This window comes from Ptychodera flava, chromosome 2 (genome assembly GCF_041260155.1).
Source record: "Ptychodera flava strain L36383 chromosome 2, AS_Pfla_20210202, whole genome shotgun sequence".
Classification (NCBI taxonomy): domain Eukaryota; kingdom Metazoa; phylum Hemichordata; class Enteropneusta; family Ptychoderidae; genus Ptychodera; species Ptychodera flava.
The window spans coordinates 25,416,692-25,429,823 of NC_091929.1; positions in this window are offsets into that span (position 1 = coordinate 25,416,692).

Genomic DNA, 13,132 nt, shown 5'->3' on the forward strand with positions numbered 1-13,132 from the left:
CACAAAGTAACTATGGTTGCTACGCGACTGGCAGTACGATGCCATCTCGTCGTATTTTTCGCATAATCTCGTGTAATTATCAACCACAAACAAAGCCTCCAAATCTTTAACAGCTTTGAAGCTCATTTTAATATGAAAAGCCAATAGTCTACCGAGACGACCATGGAACAAAAGGCATGAAGCGCTTCCAGTCTGTCCATACTATTCGTCTGTGCTTGAATAGAAGTTCGGTCACTCAAACTTTTACAAGGTTTTTGGTCTATCACGTATGGAGGTCCGGGTTCATGTTGAAGCTCATGGACTAAGTAAAGCTTTCACTGGATATTTTGTGGATATCGAAACATTAATTTTCCCCACACGGGTAACACAAGGATGGCGGCCATCTTAAATTTGTAATATCGGTAAATTTAAAATACATAGCGCTATACCTATATTGCCATTCTCCTATGGTTTGGGGAGTTCTTATATAAAACCGTATCGTAGCATATTAAAATATGAATCATAATTTCATTGTAACCGCCGAACTACTTACATCTAGGCGTAAAAACCGTAGGTATGTTAATACAAATAAAACAGCTGAGCGAGCAAAATTTATGACACTTCGAAACTCAAGCTTTTCTTTATGCTTTCAGCTTGTTTGGGGAGGGACTTGCACTGAAGCGAAACCATGCATGCTTTTACCACAATCACACAGACGAACACAATGATGATTTATATATTGTGACCAACACCATTCATCGTTCGCGACCCCCAAAGGGTATTTTCATGTCATCTACATTGCCAAAGATTACTGTCATGGTCGACATCGACATTGCATCATGACAGAACCGCTATACGACAAGTTTCTGAAGTTTCCCGTTTACGATCTTTCATATCCAGGCAGAGAATTATACGAAGCAAAAAATCCGACTTCACTACTGAAATATGCGACGCAGAAGGTGCGTATATCAATGTTTTCAATTCGTACGGTGATTCAGAGCTAGAAAGGTCATGGTCGTGTTTCATTGTGTATGTTTCGAATTAAAAAGTACAAGATACTCTAAAGAAAGCCAACCACAGTTGCTATAGTTGTCGGCAATACCGCTCTGCGCCTTGGCGGAACATTGACGTATGTAGATGGTACACGCCAAACCAACCAAGTTGGGCAACCAAATATGCAGACTTTACCATGTCATCTACCGCGTTCGATTATGCTGTGAAAATGAGCAAGGTTTAATATCACTTAGCCCTGTCATTGTCAAAATTTATACCAGATACTTTACCTGCTTTAAAAGTGCTCATTTCTTGTGATTTTCGGCTGTCCGGGTTGGCAGCGCCGTCTCTACAGAAGATAATGCATTATAAATGCATTACGCTAATGCATTTAGCCAATCAAGGCACCGCTTCTTTATTGCGTAGGCGCGGCATACCCATGGCCCAAAGCTAAGTTCAGTGTGGGATGACCAGTATGTTGCTCACTTTTGGGCGATGTCCCGGGGATGTGTCTCTCGAACTCGGCCGAAAATCACACGAAGTGAGCATTTTTGAAGCAGATGAAGTATCACGTATAAATTTTTAGAATGAAAGGGAACGAGCAACGGTTACGTGATAAATAAACTTGTTCATTTTCGCAGTGAAATCGATCGCGGAAGATGACATAGTTAAAGGGCCATTATTTGTACCTTTTGACCATTTTTTACCTCGGAAAATTCCATGTTGGAGGCTCATATTTGTTGCAAAATGTTGTTTTACGAAGAAACAAACATGATTAGTGATGTTATAGCCACATAAAACTGCTAATTTTGTTCAAACGTGTTGCCCTTCCGAGCTCGTTTGTTGACGTCTGGCATGCTCAGCGTGCTGGGGAGAACAAAGATATTGTTGACGCCGCGATCACTCGAAATGTACAAGTTCACGTTTATTGCGGGATCAAAACAACATTGCGTCGTGGATTGCCAGACATCTGGCTATGCAACGGGCTCGGACAATGGACTACGACGTAAGTACCGGGCATAAGTAATGAATATTTATTTTGAAATTGCTGTAAATGGCTCGCGCAGGTGCAGAAGAATGCCTATGTTGCAATCCGCGTGTCAACAGAGTTTGTATTTCTGTCCGGACAAAAATTGAAATTTTCGTTGTAAAATCACATGTTATTTAGTTGTAGGGCATGTGATGTTTCCGAACAATATGCGATTCTATGTTATTTGACAGGCTATTCAACATGAGCCAAAAATGATTTCAATCAAAACTAACGGAAAAATCGCCAGGAGATACAGCTAATGGAACTTTAAGTCGGCATAGGCATTTGGTTGCCAAACGTGTTGGTTTGACTACGGTAGTGGGGTAGAGTCGCGGTTGTTTGACGTGTATCTACACCTGTCCATGGGCAGCATTGGCTCAGAGCGGACTTGCCATCAACAAGTAGCCGTGGTCAAACTTTCTTCTGTTGTTTAAGCAAGTTTTATTTTATTTAGGCAAGCCAATAATGAACACGATATAAATATCCTTGTGACGACTTATTCATACTGCAACAAAATATACATCATTACAATGTTACAACGCTATTCTCGCATCAGGTTTTCCCTTATTCGCTCACCGATTCACTCATTAGATGGTAAATTCGGCATATTGGACGTCCAAGGACATGTACAACTCTTGGATATGAACTGACTTGTACGGTAAGTACAATAACTAACATCGCGTTACATACAGCCAGCTGCTCGCTCTGCATCTGCTCAGCTAATCGATCGAGCATTGGAATGTCTTGAATGTAGGCGTGAGTTCAACTTTGACAGGATTTTCGGCGGGCCTCATAACTTTCCGTCGTGAATGCCTCGGGTTATTGGACACGAACAAAACCCACTCAAATTAAAGTTATACACACTCCAGCCTATTTTTTACATCTGTCGTCGCACTGAACTTGAGTACAAATGTCGTTCAAATTGTGATAATCTGTGATGTCAACATCTTAATATTGAAATCGTTTGCCCGTGAAGTGGATAACCATCAGAAGATAACACAGTTGCCACCACTCCTTAGCAACCAACTTTCTTTGAGCACAACAAGGAGCAAACAAGGTCGACTTCTTTCGATTTCGTCGCTAATTTCGGAACGTCGCTAGGGAAACGGTCCTAAGTATGCATGTATGATAAATAGGTTATTACACAAACTTTGGTCGATATCGCATAGTATTCTCAAGGTGTGTTCGCATTTTTTACTCTTTGCGGCGCAACTCGTCAAAAATACAGGCACATCACGCGAATAAGACGCGATATCGACCGAACTTCGTGTAGTAACCCCTAAATATGTAGTAGCAACATATTAGCGAGACCCTCTTTTGTATGCTTGAATGTCAAAGCGAACGATTGAAAGTTTCCCTAAGGAAAGCTTGAGAAGAGATTTAGATTTTCAATTTCAAGGCCCGTACTCAAAAAGAGATGAACAGGTATCGGGACATCCAGACAAACACACACATGGTGGACTCCCTTCAAGTTAAGAAATTTTACAGCTTTAAATAAATATTATTGTATTGCTTACCAATATGGTATTCTTTAATAATACTACGACCAATGATGTTGCATTGATCTTCTTTCAAACGGCCATCCATTTCGTACGAGCTAGAGAATCCGTCTGCTTGGTCTTGGAGCGCCATCTTTCCTCTTTCATGTGTATCGCACGAGCTTTGCAAGTGATGCAGGAGAAATCGGCGAGTCTTCTTGTCAGCGCGGCGCAGACGACACGACCGACTGAACTTTTGGAGTCTCTTCGAGCATTTCTGACCAGCGAAACATTAGCTATGGGTCCGTTGCGTGTTCGACTGAGCCGATATCAAACTCGTCAAGGCTCATTTCAAAGTTGTAATGATCTTCTCCTTCTTGCTCAGGAACTGGTAAATTTGAGATGTGTGCCGTTCTTTCTCCTGCTGTCTCAGCCTGTAACACCTGCATATACAGGTGACTGACGCACCACAAGACAAGCCATAGGTTCATACGTTCTCTAGCAATCATATACATGTTGGTTTTGGTGTCTGAACAGTTGCATCTGTGTGGATGACTTTCAAACTTTGGGATTTTATAGTATTTGCTCCTATTTTGACACACCCACGGAGTTTTCTAAATTTGGACAAGCATGGAACCTACCTTACGTCCGAGGTAATTATTTTCCGTCGCTAGGGGAACAGCAGCCCTCTCTGCCTTGTTGCTACTAGGCTGGCATTTATGAACACTCCACATCAGATAATGAAGAATTACCGAATTTGAGTAAATTGCCGGCTCGAATAGTTTCTCACTTCTCACTAATCCCTTGGGGATAAGTAGTATACCTCAGTGCCTTCATGATCATTTTGTCGGATCCACATGTAGTGCGTCTCTCAGAATGACTTTACAAGCAAAACATCGAGTCATCATGAGTAAATAGCCGGATAAAGCGAGATTTTATCAAAATTAAAAAACAAAGTACTGGCTAAAATATCGTCAGAGGGAAAAGTTGAGAGCGTGTTGTAGAGTTATTCCCTTGCCAAACATTTGATAGAGTGTATCTCACGCTACTGTCTTATGGTGGATTTCACAGACGGATACGCAATTTCTATGTGATCATCTCGCGGATTGTGCAGACACAGACTTGATAATAACTTCCACAAGCCAGCGAGTCCGATGTTTCTTCAGGAATGCAATATTACCACGCCCACGCCGAATGCATGTCAATACCATTTTAAGTGTGTCATTATTTACGTCGGCGTTATATTTAAGAGTCCCCGGAATCAAAGACCAGTGTCCGGTATCTATTGTTCACTGAGAGTGACCCTGTCATACCTTAAGAAACCAGAGAGGAAAGGTTAAGTGAATGAATGAATGAATGAATGAATGAATGAATAAATGAATGAATGAATGAATGAATGAATGAATGAACGAACGAACGAACGAACGAAGGAACGAATTCATTTATTTATTCATTTATTCATTCATTCATTCATTTCTTTATTTATCAATATTTAATCGGACAATGTGTCTGAATTTTACGATTTTATGTGCCAATTCCGTAACTTAACTGAGGCATTGATCAGTCAATTTTCAGAAGACCTGCTGTAAATACTTACTTCTCGGCAAAGAAGGCATTGGTCCCGGGTAAATGCTTCGGCAGCTGTTGAGGTACTACATTACGATAGACGCGCCTCGAACATCTTAAACTGAAACTTTCCTCAAAGAAACTTTCAACTTTGATTCTCTTTCATATTAAAATACAATCGGGGATGAAGGTGCAAATTTCATTGCCAGAGCAACAAACTACCCAACTTTTACAAACACTTAAATTCGAAATGTCCACAACTCGAGACTTGGTTCAAGTCGGTGAAGTTTTAAAAATGATAAAATCATTTACAAAATTTTCTCTTGAGTCTCTTCAATTTCATACAAAGCTATTTAAAATTTGGCAGCCCAGGTCGTAGCGACCGAACGCGTTTCAATTACAGTAGTTTCTGCCGGATTCAGCATGTGATTCCGGGTGAAATCCCCTGTATAGCGTTCATTCCATGCATCGTGGTCAGCCCACTCACAGGTTTCATATGAGACCAAAACGCAAATCATTGTATCCAGTCCACTCACACATTTACAAATCAAAGACTTGAATCAATTCTACTATCACACCACGCTCTAAGGGTTATACGGATTTTCCCATGACAGCTTTTTCCCATACAAATTTCTGCGAGAGCTTTTGCCAGCTTAATGAGTTGGTGTGTGTGTGTCAATGTGTACGCACTGATAACAATGAATTTTAAATTTGACGCCTAATTCAAGCATGGCCAGGGATTGGACAGAAACGCCGTTCCACTTATCACGAACACCCCTCAAAGTGTAACAGTTATTTATCAGGTCCTAAACAATATTTTTAGTGCAACTTCAGACGTGAGCTGAGCAAAATCACCTCTGTTTTCCAGACAAAGCATAAAGAAAATTTTCACTGGCGCTTGTCGCATGACTATGCTTTCTCAAAGAAGCAGGTCTTTAGTCACGATTTCAAAACTTCAGTACTTGATGTTGACCGAATATGACTAGAAAGTCTATTCATCTGTGCAGTCGTAGCTCGGACGAATATGGATTGCAATGGGAAAACCCCAAGTCATGCAACGGAAAAAGAGTTTTTTTCCGTAGCAACGTACGAGAGCTATGGCTGCTGCTACAGCGACATACGAAAAAGAACGATCATCATAATTTGAGTCTTGTTGTTTGAGTGTTAAGAGAAACTTCGTCTCTTGAACGGAGAGATCTGAATTCTGGTTTATGAAATCGAAAACTTTAGTGTATACACAGTCCATCATAACAGACTGGTTTGTAACAGTGTAATACTGTCGGTAAAATTGTCTCGGGTTTATTGGAAGAGAATGGAGAAAATTGAGACATGATTCTTGAAGTTGACCGGCAATGTTAGCAGTGAGTTGAGTTTTCTGTTTGTCTGTGATTTGATATAGTGAATAATTCAGCATATCAAAATTAGACTACAATATATAGAAATTGGACCGTATATTTCCAAATATATAAAACGCTGAAAATCGTATTTACAAAGAGACCTTCAGAGCTGCCCCACCAGTGGTAGACCAAAATAATATTGTCAAAGTTTCAGAGTCAGAATATCTGCCCCTGACTCGACTGGTGACTTAAGTCAGATTTCTTCAAATATTTCCAAGTTTTAGAGTAATTTATTTTTCATTTAAGGTCAAAAAATAGTTCCCTTGAGCTGCAAATCCAATTGGTTTGCAACTTGGTATAGGGGTTCAATGGGTGACCTCTGGTTTCTTTAAACCCTGATGAACTTTGCCTGTTTGTATTTTTCTAGTATTTCTTACAGGTTCTTATGACATATCTTTTCCACCAAAACCACTGGTCTGATTGCTTTTACACTTTGTATGAAGAATACTGGAGTATCCTCCATCTAGCTGGTGGGAAAATGTGCATTTTTGAAGCATTTTGGACAAAAAGTCTTTTGCTTTAAATTGACCAATTGGTTGTGAACTCGGTATGAGATTCCTACATGTAACCTCATAAATTCTGATAAAATTTGCATATTTCTTTTATTTTAGGCGATTTTTCCAGCTTTTTAGTCAAAACCTTGTTTCTCCGAATCAGCTTGTCCGATTTGTTTGAAACCCGGTATTGAGTTAGGTTATTTCATATTGTGGTGATAATACATATTAAGTAGTTTTGGGGCATTTCTTAGTAATAGGTCAAAAGTCGATTCTTGAGAACTATCAATTTGACAGATTTTGAATTAAGTATTCTTTGTACTTGGAATGACTTATATATATTTTTGCACATTCTGAGATGTACTTTCACGTACTAAATGTAGGACATGCACAATACCCGTAATTTTTGTAAGTTTGACCATTTCACTCATTTAAAGCTTGTGTCCAAAAACTATACAGGAGCGACACTGATATTCAGAAAAAAAATGCACTTACGCCAACGGTCAATGCACCGAGAAACCTTTCACGTGCACTAACGCTGTTCAATTTTAGTCAAAGTCTATATAAAACAGGTTTGTCATCATGCTAAACCAATAATTTACTTATGCAGATTTATTTAAATCAATATTATATTGCCATGCCCTGTACGTAACATTTTAATTGGTCAAGCTGAACCACGCGATTGACCACAAATACACAGTATTTTTTTAGTTGCCCGTGAGTATTAGTAACTCACAGAATCTTAAACATTGTAACTATACAGCTTAAAAGATCGAATATCATAATTCATCACAAAATAAAACTGAGTGCTTATGGGTCAAGTTGAAACACTTCTTTACATAAAAACCTCCGTACTTGCACATTTTTTACAGCACGCAGGACAGTGCACTGCGTATTGCGAGCTCGCATACAGCGCATTGTCACACTGTTTAATGAATACAACATTCGTGTAAAAACAAGTTCTGGGGCCCCGTTGTCCTTGATCTTGGGAAGTTTTCGTACATTTTGACGATTTTCTTGGGCGTGTTGATAATACAATGGAAATAACAGACTCTGATGTAAGCACTGACGTTTATTTATGGGTGCGGGCGAGAGGTAAGCCAAAAGTGAGAGGCTCGACAGGCCTCGCCCGTTAATTTTTGGCTTTCCTAGGCCTCTCTTCCTCGCCAATTTACATTCATGTTTATGTTCATTCATGTTCCGCGCTTTATTCCTATATTGTTACCAACATTTGTGGTTTCTGATATCATATTATATACCTTGCACAACTCTGTCAGACATTTCGCTTGTCAATAATCATCACAATAACATAACATAACAAAAACATTTTTTCTGTGTGATCACTTTGACTAACATACCACCATGCCCTTTTCGGCATCATTTTACAAGTGGTATAGCTACAAACTGATGACGTCAAAACCGCCGTGCCCAACAAAGACGCCCCGTAATTGCGGCACTGGCTAACTAATAAACTTAAATTAACATAATTTTCACTTATTTTAAATCACTGTCACAGTTTCCAACTGCTTAGTTTTTGTGTCGGGTGAAGTAAAGTGGGGGCAAGGAATTGGGGGTAGCTGACCAAATTGTCAGAACGGAGCGAGCGTAAGCAAGCGGAGTTCCGACAATTTGGTCAGCTAACCCCAATTCCTGGCTCCCAATGTGCTTCACCCGAAACAAAATCAAGAAAATGAACACCATCACAGACTTTTTAGGGCAGCATTTTACAAGTGGTATAGCCACAAATTGATGACGTCAAAGATGTGCGTACTTATGTAAATGAGGTCAAAGGTTACGTTCTAAAAGGGGCGATAAATTATTTTTGGGGTAAGAGTTAGGAATGGGGGCTTGGAAACTGAGGGGCAAATGATTAAAAAGATGGGACCCATATTTTAATATCTTCACTCCTTTCCCTCTTTTTGTAGTATCCTATTACTCTATCCACGTCTTCTTCAGCCGCCCTGATACTTATGTGGAAGCAACGGTTAATTATAGACAGGGAGAGAAGTGTTAGCTTTTAGTTATACATTGCTTTACAACAACTAATACTAACACCGAGACTCGAACCCACCATCTCCAGCATGTGAAGCACTAACTATAGCCTGTACTCCACGAGAATAAACTGCGAGGAAGGGACTCAATGTTCCAAATAAACGTTAGGATGATAATGCTGAGCAGGAACTGATTAATTTACAATTAGGGTGACCGGACGATTTTTAAAACTGAAATCTTTTGCCAAAATCTTGATAGCACCTGTTGAAAGTGTTGGTACAAAGTCCAAATCTGAAAAAATAATTTGGCTAATTAGCATAATCACAATTTGGCAGCCTCTGGCAAATCAAAGTTTCCAAATTCTTTCCCTGATAATATTGTAATGAGGTATATATGGTTAAAATGGCTCAAATATGACTAACTGTACAATAATGAGTCCGGTGAAAGGTGCATTATAGTTTCCAAATTATTTCTGTGAGAATATTGTATAGGCTAATAAGTCCACTGAAAGAAAATGAAGATTGTCCTCACGCTGACCTTTGTGTTTCCAGTATCATGTATACAAGCCATTGTTTCCGGCCAATGACAGGCGCGCACGGCAGAAAAAAAGGCACGTTGTTCAGGTACGGCACTATTGAGAACGTTACTTCCTGCTTTGGGAAAAACCATGGGCGCTAATTTGCGCTGCATAACTGAGCCTTTTAGAGCACAGAACAAGTAGAAAAATATCTAAGGTACAATTAGACCACATGGCCATTCCTTCCCTTCTTGGAAAACTATGCCAAAAGTCATAGACGTTTCATTGTAAATAATTCGTCAGCAGTTTCTCGGAAGAAAAAAAGACGTTTTGGGGAAATTTTTGCACTCATCTTGACCTCCTCGTCATCACAACATTCACTGTGAAATGCAACTATTTACGTCTACGTGATCTCTCAAAGCGGCCGTTCGCGAGCGAGTAGACAACTTCCAAGATGTCGTCCCCTTCGACGTTGTTGACAAAGTGTGTTGGTAAACTTCAAAGATTTTGTCGCCATTACCTTGTTCACAGACTTAAATGTGCACAACTGTTGCACAATTAATATGAATTTGTACAACTTATCACTAAGTGAGCCCCAGTTTAAGCCTTCGATTTCGAGCATTCACTCTCAAAAAACTCGTGTCAGTCCCACTGTAGGGAATATGAGGGCCTCTCGTCCGGTCACCCTATTATAATGTTCACTTGAAAGTCTTTTAGGTATTTTCCTTCTTTCCTTCTTTCTTTGAATTTATGCCTATATATGCATTGATTACTTTATTGCCTGTCTTTATTTTTTTATTTGCATTGTCGTGTTTGTTGCGCAGATTTGTTATTGTTTGAACATTTTTTTCATATTATTTGTCGTATATCATAGTTAACGCATAAAATTGTCGCCTGTTAGGATGTTTTATATGTTGAAAACTTTGTGTTTAATATTTATTATAAATTTTGTTATCTGCTGCCTTTTTTACAATACGAAAGGTGTGTGTTCCGTTTTTGACAGGATACACTTTTATATAAAAGTGGTTCATCACTCAACATGTATGAAATGCAATATTTCATTGCTATTGTAGATGAAAACGTGAACAACAATTCGTTGGATATGCCACGAAAATGACATTATAAAAATTCCACCGATCGACGAAGTGAATTAAGTACAGAAGCAAACGAAATTCGCTGCCAATATAATGATTTAGGGTCCATATACTGTCACTAGCACTCATTTTTCGTCTGGTTTGTGCATTCCCAGTGTCACACATCAGCGGCAGTGGCCTCCTGAGCTGTAAACTTAGGCGTGATATTAGTTTTTAGACCGTCTCAAAACATTTGGCATAATATGGTGTTATGTGCAGAGTTGCAATGAATCGATGAAGGGGACTGTAAACTTGAAGGACAGAGAATTGAAATATGTTGAACAAGTAAATCCACGCCTTAGCTTTATCGCCGAAACGCCTCCGCCACATGAACTCATAAAGATAAGTTGGAAATAAGTCTGAAGATGTGAAGCCAATCCAAGTTCGCATGGCATGCATCCACATGCCTTCAAAGGTGTTGGTGTGGGCGAAGGTTTGAGGATCCACAAAATGAAGACAATGATTAGCGGTGAAATGAAGAGAACTGAGGAGACTTGGACAACGAAGAATAAGGCCCCTGCACCTATCAGAATATACTGAACCTGAGGATACATTCATCGGAATAATATTGGAACCTGTAGGAACAAATCGATAAAGCATTGGCATTCGTACGCCGGTCAACAGAAATTAAAAAGCAAGCACAAATATCGCGACCAATGACTCAAACACCAAATGTCTGTCACTGTGTCGACCCAAGCTGTTCGACTTCCGAAACTTGAATCATTATAGATGTTTTTTACATCCGTGGATTCATAAATTTCCATAATACAGCCGGGCCAAAAATCTATTGGGATGCATGATCGCAAAGATAAAGGAAACAAATTTCTGGACAAAAATTAAACTAAACAATAACAGAGTCTCTACTACCTCCATGAACTAATGTACAGGTGTGATTTTTGGTCTGTAGAAGAAGTAATGCAAATGAAAACATACAAAGTTTTTTTTGGCCGTCATATTGATTATTATTTGCATTTGAATGAACTCTGAATTCTGTTACGTAACAGTGTGCCGTCTTTGGCAACTGCTGTATTGAAAAGGGGTCAATCTGGCCATTGCCGTCGGGGTCAGTTTGTACATGACAATAAATTGATGAATAAAATGTGAGAAGGGACATATTGTACCCGGAATGAGACGAAATTATTGCCGCGATCACATGCACCAATTAACTCTAACCCTAAAAGTCTGTGATGGTCTTCATTTGCTTGATCTTGTGTCGGGCGAAGCGCATGGGAGCCAGGAATTGGGGTTAGCTGACCAAATTGTCGGAACTCCGCTTGCTTACGCTCGCTCCGTTCCGACAGTTTGGTAAGTCACCCCAACTCTTGGTCCCGGCTGTGATTCACCCGACACAAAAGCTAAGCAGTCGGATATTGTGACAGTGATCTGAAGAAAGTGAAACTTTATGTTATTTTAAGCTTATTAGTTAGCCAGTGCTGCAATAACGGGGCGTCTGTGTTTTGTGCACGGCGGTTTTGACGTCATCAGTTTATGGCTATACCAATGTAAAATGGTGCCCTTTTTAGGGTTAGGGTTAGGGTTAGTTAGTTCATGTGATCGCGGCAATAACTCCGTCTCATTCCGGGTACAATATGTCCCTTCTCACATTTTATTCGTCAAATTTATTGTCAAGTACAAACTGACCCCGACGGCAATGGCCATATTGACCCCTTTCAATAAAGCAGTTGCCAAAAACGGCACACCGTTACGTAAAAATATTCAGAGTTCATTCGAATGTAGATAATAATCAATATGACAGCAAAAAAAGCTTTGTATGTTTTCATTTGCATTACTTCTTTAACAGACCAAAAATCACACCTGTAAATTAATTCAAACTCTGCTATTGATTGGTTAGTTTTTGTCCAGAAATTAGCTTCCTTTAACTTTGCGATCATGCCTCTCAATAGATTTTTTCCCGGCTGTATTATGGAAATTTATGAATCCACGGATTTAAAAAATATCTATGAATTCAAGTTCCGGAAGTCCAAATACAGCTTGGGTCGACACAGTGAGAGACGTTTGGTGTTTGAAGTCATTGTTCGCGATATTTGTGCTTGCATGCTTTTTAATTTCTGTTGACCGGCGTAATGCTAATGCTTTATACAGTTCCCAGCTTATTCGATATGCTAGAGCATGCAGTTCATGTGGTGATTTTGTAGAGAGACAAGGCCATCTCTCTTACAGACCGTTAAATCAAGGTTACACCAGAGCAAGACTTGTCTCTACATTCAAACGCTTTTTGGCAGGTATCGCAAGCTGGTAGATAAATACAATATCTATCTTCGACAAATGATCACTGATGGCATCGGTGACATTGGCCTTAGTTATGACCACTGCCTATCTGACTTTTAGATTGATATATGGCGGGTGCCACATGTGGGGCAGGATGCGCTTACTATTTTCGAAACACCTGACATCACTTCTTAGTCTTCTGGCCAGAGGTCCATATATCTTTCTTTCATGAATATGAATTTGTTTGTGTACCGTCTATTTACTATCTGTTCTGTGCTGTTTTGTGTCTATGTTTACAACTATGTCTTTACGAATTCTGACCTA